General features: G+C 37.0%; 1 protein-coding gene across 4 annotated transcripts in view; it reads left to right on the top strand.

Annotated features, from left to right (window-relative positions):
* Positions 1-3,107: 3,107 nt before the first annotated feature.
* The window catches only part of LOC147178070 (multiple epidermal growth factor-like domains protein 11), a 112,615-nt gene continuing 108,337 nt past the window's right edge, over positions 3,108-7,385 (top strand). For 3 of the 4 annotated variants that reach the window (XM_086072179.1, XM_086072177.1, XM_086072176.1), the window contains exon 1: positions 3,108-3,490. The gene's annotated coding sequence lies outside the window, so the exon portion shown is untranslated. The remainder of the gene's footprint in view (positions 3,491-7,385) is intronic. The other variant, XM_086072178.1, reaches the window with a different exon arrangement.

Below are 7,385 nucleotides of genomic sequence, written 5' to 3'. Positions count from 1 at the left end.
ATTTAATTGTTCTGCCTTACACTATTCGTCACTGAAATAGATAGATGAACAAAGATATATGTGAAATTATGCTTGAATGAATGAATAATGAATTATGAATAATGCTTGCTCCACAATTCTTAAGAGTAGTAACAGAAATGAAAACTAATGGTTACATACGCCCACACATGAATACAACAGCAATTGAACTTTTATTAAAGCCAGAAAAAGACCCCACCCTTCCATCAAGTTGCCGTCCTATTTCACTAATTAACACTGATATTAAAATTATCACTAAGGCTTTCGCATCTAGACTAGAAACAGTAATCGACAATCATTCATAGCGACCAAACAGGCTTTATTAAAGGTCGTCACTCTACTAATAGTATTAGGAGGCTCTTTAACCTTATTAGCATGATAAAAAGGCAGTTGTTATATCATTGAATGCAGAAAAAGCTTTCGACAAAGTTAACTGGTCCTTCCTTTTTGCTGTTTTAAATACATTTGGCTTTGGGAAGTCTATTTACTGGGTGTCAGTATTATATGATCCTCCTAAAACTACAGTTACTACCAATGTGATTATATCTCAGAGTTTTACTCTACAGAGAGGCACAAGACAGGGATGCCCACTGTCCCCTTTATTATTTGCAATATTTATTGAGCCGCTTGCATTAGCTATACGCCAGGAAAGAAGGATTCAAGGAATTCACTCTGGGGTAACAGAACACAAAATTAATCTATATACCGATGATATTTTACTTTATTTAGAAAAGCCTGCTATTTCGTTAGGGGAAGTATTTAACTTAATAACTAAATTCTCACATTTATCAGATTATTCTATTAACTGGACAAAATCAACACTACTACCTATTACAGAAAATTCATGGAACCCTGCAAGTCAGACCCACACTACTCATTTCCTATAGGTAATTTAAAATACTTAGGCCTAAAAATCTCACCGAAATTAACTGATTTAATTCATTTAAACTTACTCCTCTGGATAGCATTTATAGTGACTTGGAGCGCTGGAATAATCTTCCTATTTCTCTAATAGGATGAATAGCCACCATTAAAATGAAAGTTTTACCCAAAATAAACAATTTTTTCCTCAATGATTCCATTTAAACCTACGGCTAACTGGTTCCAGTTGTTGGACTCGGCCGTTACAAAATTTTACTGGAATAAAAAAAAAAGCAAAGATTAGTCTATCTACTCTTCAGAAAAGTAAATCCAAAGGAGGTCTCGAGGCACCAAATTTTATGCACTACTATATAGCTAACCAGCTACAATATATCATTCTATGGGCACAACCCAACAGAGATACTAACTGTTGGCTGGAACTAGAACAGAAGGATTATAATAACCTCAGACTTTTAGATTTACTCTTTATTACAACATCGATTAAGCGACACAATTGTTTTAAAAACCCAATGATTTCCGCCACCCTGACTGCCTGGTGGAAGGCACTAGAAATTACAAAAGCCCAAGTGGAGCCCTGTGGGCTTTCTCCCCTATGGCATAACCCCGACTTTCAACTTAACAACCAATCGTTTTATTTAGGTGTGTGGGTGCAGAAAGGAATTACACATCTCCACCATGTTTTCTCAGATAATATGTTTATATCATATACATCCTTGCTCCAAAAATACAAACTAAAAAAATGCAATTTTTTACATTATCTGCAAGTTAAACGTTTGATAAAGAAACAAATTCCAACACTTCGGGGTACGCTCCAACCGCCTGTTTTAGCTAAAGATATTACCAAGCTTTCTCCGACAACAACAAAAAACCTCTCAAAAATATATAAGTTACTTTCGCATACTAATAAAATGTCTTTACCCATCTCGAAATGGGAGACAGACTTGTCTATAGCTCCGGAATCTGACTTTTGGATTCAAGTTTGTGAAAACGTATTTAAAATGACAAAACACACAAATTTACAACTTATCCAATACCAAATTATTCATAGAACATACATTACTCAATATATGATGAAGAAAATGGGACTCTCAGACTCTGACATTTGTCTCCAGTGTTTACAAAACACTACAGACACTTATTTTCATGCTTTATGGTTATATGCACTCCGGTTATGTATTGCAGGGGCTGTGGGCCTGTAGGGTGCCTGGCGGGCCTGCCGTGCTCCGTCCTGCTGCGTTGGGTTGGGGGCGCGGGCTGTGTTGGGGTGGGGTGGGGCCCCTGCGGGGCCCGGCGTTGTCCCTTGACGCTGCCGTTGCCTGGGGTGCCTGGGGGGTTGTGCTTGCTCTGTCCTGGCCGGGGTCGACGGTTCCCCTCTTTGGTGGAGGTTTTCATGCATGCCAGATCCACCACACCAGCATCTATCGAAATTCAAACACAATCTGCTTCTTCCTCTGGTCGTTGAATTGGTGGAGGCTGATGTCTGTGGATCTCACTCAGTCAGCTTCATCTATCCTTCCTTCCTTTCCTCAGTCTCTCCTTTGGTCTCTTGAGGTCTCCCTAATTTGTTGGAATTTAGATGTTCTGGGGTTGGTGAAAGACTCTGGTTGGTAACCCGGTGGGTAGTAGGTAATATCTGGTCGGTGCTGGATTTAACTTTCTTTTCTTTGATCCTTCCTCGGGTCTCCTGACAACCTCACGACTCTAGCTGGATTCTGAAGTATTTAGGTGAACGGTATGGGATTTTTAATAGGTTTTAGGTGAACTAATGAGTACACACTCACACGCACGCACACATGCACACACACGCACATAGAAACGCACATGCACATACTCACGCACATACAAAATAATAAAAAAAAAAGAGAGAGCAATTATGATGACATGTCAAATCGGTAAAATTACCGAATGAACAATACTGAGCACTCAAGGGGAAAAAAAAGGATATATGTTAAATTAAAGAAATAATATAACAAATTAAGAGTAATTTGATAATTTTCCTTCCAGCATCCCCCTGATAACATCCAATACAAAAGCTGTATCACAAATCTGACATTACAAAGAAAAGGTTAAACCTTAATCAACCCTGATAGAAGTATTGTTATGAACAACATATTGTGTAATATCACTTTCAGTTGTGTAGAACTGCACTACATCATACTCATATACAGCACTGTCAGCAATAAGTAGCATATTAATAGTTGGTGAGGGCACACAAGTAAACCGAAACCAATTTTTTTTTTTTTAAATAATAATAATTACTTCCTACCAAAGGTAATACAGTTTATTCTGCCTTTATTAACAATGTCACTATCGCAGTACCTCTGGAAGTTGCCAGTCGTAGTGGAGTTAAGCCGAGGCATAAGTGATGTAGGTGACTCATCTTGCTACTTCTGCTACTCTTTGGCTGCACCGCGAGAAAGGCTGCAGCACGAGCATCAGCACAGACTGAGCACAAGTTCCTAACTACAAGCATCTAATTCAGAATTTGCCTTCTCTCGGAAAAATATATACAAAACTAAAAATGTTTACCACCGTCCAGTCTTTGAATTCAAGTTACGATAATTAACTTTCCCAAAGACGCAACGTAAAGGTAAGTGCTCAAGCTTAACGTTTATGGCAAAATTTTCCTCCAGGTTTGTTTCATTTTGATGTAGTTACTGCATGGATTCGCGTTTGTTTTTATTATTTAAATGCACAAAACCTTTTACACGCCCAGCCAGATAGTTCGTTTTGGAAACTGTAAATCTCGATGTTGTTACTTTTTCCAAGCAGTTCAATTTGGCTTTGGCTATGCTGATATTTATTTTTATTTTTACCCTCAACGTACAGTACGGGTATTGTCTAATTTTATTAACTGTAGTAGGCTAATTATTTCTTTATTTTCAGATCTGAGAATCAATAATTGATTGCTTCAAGTAGGAAAACAAGAAGTCAGAACGAGTTTACATGACATTTCCACAACTCTGGTTATTTTATTAGTTGATGTTTGCCTGTGTGAAATGTAATATCCGGTAGCATGAACAGACAATTAACTTAAAAGGAAACTTGTTACTGTTGGTAATGACTAGAGGAAAATAAAAATATGCCTTTCAATACTGAGGCAATTTTCCCAGCAAAATAATGGAGATGTTTGACACTAATTAAACATGTCAGGATGATCATTGCTGTTTGTTGTTCTTGCATTGATTCCTTTGGGGCTTCACAAGAGACAGACCGTCACGAATTGATTCCCTTGAGGCAGAGCAGAAGACAGACTTTACACAGGCTCTGAAATCACTTGCGTCACTAGATGGCGGTCTTGAGCAAGACTGTCAGACTTTGAGTGGCTTCTGTTTTCCCAACACTTGGACTTTGTGTACCAAGCTACAAAGGGTACTACTGCACCTTGTGTCAAATAAATTGAACATTCTCAATGTTTCCTCTCAGTGACCCGAGACCCTGAAAAAAAATAACCTGAGGGTAGTAAATAACAGAGCGAGTGACAAAGCCTGGCGAGTGCTTGAGAGAAGTCCCATTCAATTTCAATTTTCTTTTCTCCTCAAGTTATTCAATTTAGTGAGAAGCTCTGGTGAGTGTGCTCTGCAGTATGTCACAGAAACATTTGTCACAAATGTGCCCTTGCAATAACAGTAATGCAGTGTTTGACGACTTGGTTGCTCTTACTTTAATTAAATGTTATTCTTTTTTAAGATGATGCTGCAGGGGTGGCTGGTTGTTGCTATTGGTTGTAGTGGTGGAGCCACAGTTAATCTGGTTTCAGTCCAGGAACACTGTTGCCAGTAGTATCTCTTACAGAAGAATGTGATTCAACTAAGATTCAAATTAATTTAGTACGTTTAGTAGTTAAGTGTAGAGAAAGTTCAATCTCTGCTCACCTTTTCAGTTTGGCAGAAGATGTGGTTCGGGTTTAAAAATAGCATAGTTATAGTGACCATGTAAGTTAATGTGTACAAAGCAAATCTTCCAGAAGGCAAGAACATCCCCCTCAAGCCTGATGTGCAATGCTGTTTGATTATGAAAATACAGTATGTGAAGCACGTGTTGTTGTTTTTTTGCATGATTTCAGTGCATAATTTATAATGCATAATTTTTTGCTTAGCTTGTCACAGTGTCCCAAGCAGATGCATTTCATTGTTAACTAGTCTGCGGTATAAACTCATAATTGTGTCAATGAGCTCAAGAAAGTTGATTATAAATAAAGTTTTAGTAAGACAGCCATTTATAATCTAAGAATATTTATAGCCATTGATTGGCATGTTAATACAGTAGTTAGGAAATTATAGACTATAGAATTCCCTTCAAGAAGAAAATTGTGACAGGCAGTGTAATATCCCTCCTGGATTTTCAGGACACACTGAGCATTTTTGTTGTCTTTAATGTTGAGATATTTGAAAGCACCCAGACCGCTAAACACATTTTATCTGGTCTTTTAACTTTTTTAATTTCTCCATCCTACATGTATCATCCATCCATCCATCCATCCATCCATCCATCCATTCATCTTATTTACATTTAAAATATATTACTTTTTTTCTGCAGATAAACAAACATGGGCAGAAAAATATCCTATAGTTCATATACAGTACATGTCTGTCTATGGGAAGATTCAAACCCAGTTAGGGCTCATCAATATTTTTGGGCGAAACAGGAATTTACCTAAAAGATTTAAATACAGTAAATGCAATGTGGCTTCTCAAGTCAAATGCCCCAGTGCTCATAAAATTTGTAGCAAAAATTTCAGAAAAAAATATGCTGTAAAACTTCTGAGGTTCAACAAGGGTAAAGACTTGCTTGACGCCAGTTCAGAAGTTGGGAGGAAGATGGTGTACAAGATATTACACAAAAACCTCTGTTGAGTGAGCAGAGAGGATGAACTTTGCAAATGTTTTCCCGTATTTTCCTTCTTGATGCCTCTTATTTCAAAACAAGGACCATCTTCAACAAGCGGTGTTCTTAAGGACAACATATGAAGACTTGCATTCAAATGAATGAAACTCCAGTGCCGCCATTTGCGTCGTCTCTGTCAAAGTTAAGGTCAACTAGTGAATGGGTGAATGTGACATATTGCAAAGCGCTTGCCTTTGAGCACCATATGGTGTAGAAAGCGCTATATTAGTTAGTCCATTTACCATTTAAAGTGTTTTACTATTTTCCCTTTTCTTTTATATAATGCTGTCAAGAGATTTAAAAAAAGAGAGAAATTTAATATGACCTGTGATTAATTGATCTAATAAGTCTATTTTTTTATTTCACTTTAAAATTGCTGAGAAAAGCCCACAACCAGAGGTATTTATATTTAAATATATTGTTATTCTAAGTTGTATGCTCTTTTTCCAATTGTTGAGCTGTCTGTATCAACTCCATCAGCCCAAGCACAAGCCCCACTCATCAAAACAGATCTCATCATCATATAAAAACATCAAAGCCAGAGATTACAAATTAGATTAACACCATAAAAAAACGCAGTCAAAAAATGCTGTAATTAATTGATTGCAATTAACACACTATTTTGACTCCCCTACTTTCATCCTAGTAGTCTACTTTTTAAACTTACTACAGTTAAATTAAGGATGTTCAAGACCACTTTTTTTCAGACCGGTACCAGTACGGGTACTCAACCCTTGAATAGTCACCGATACCAAGTACCAATAGCACTAGTAATTTTGATACATAAAACCTCCCCAAAAAACAATGACAGATCATTTTAAATATGAGTTAAGCAGCAAAATCCAGCCGTTTTTATCAATGTCAGAAGGCGACCATTTTGACACTTGCTGTCGAGTGAAAATGACATCACATTTACAGGTAACAACCAATCACAGCTCAGCTTCAGAAAACAGGTGAGCTGTGATTGGTCGTTGTCTGAGCCCTGAGCAACTGTGATGTCATCTTCAGTCGACAAGTGACAAAATGGCCGCCCCTGAGATGAATAAAAACAGATGGATTTTGCTTCATAACTCATGTTTCACAAATGTAATATTAATCAGAATGTCATGTTTAGACATATTATACATATTATTGTCAAGAAATGTTTAAGATTTACTTCCCCTTTAAAATGGATAAAATCAATGGCGATTTTCATTTTTCTAATTTTGAATTTCTAGTTCTGATTGCAAAACGACCACAAGAAGGCACCAATACTGGTGTCGGATGCCGTTGCGAGTGCCTATTTATTCTCGCTCGAGTTAAACAGGTTATGAAATTAGTGAGTGCCATCTTTGATGCGAATCACCCACCATCTATTGTCACTAAGGTTAAGGTTGTTTGTTTAACTGTTTATTGTTAACGCTGTTTAACTTGTTTTTACACTAATATGCTTGTTAAAGTCTTTGAAATTGCCTTCAGAGTTAAAGTATATTTTTAATGCAAAAATTTGACCCGAGAAAAGATAATTTTTATGGACAATGTTATGGAAGTCAACAAGCTACCAGAAAATTAATTGCGCATGTTCAAATTAGTTTTTTTCCATTTTATTATTACTGTAT

This window comes from Leptonotus elevatus, chromosome 3, assembly GCF_054856555.1.
Source record: "Leptonotus elevatus isolate MCC_2025b chromosome 3, RoL_Lele_1.0, whole genome shotgun sequence".
Lineage (NCBI taxonomy): Eukaryota > Metazoa > Chordata > Actinopteri > Syngnathiformes > Syngnathidae > Leptonotus > Leptonotus elevatus.
The sequence above is the reverse complement of the archived record's forward strand: the minus strand, read 5'-3'. Positions and strand labels throughout refer to the sequence as shown.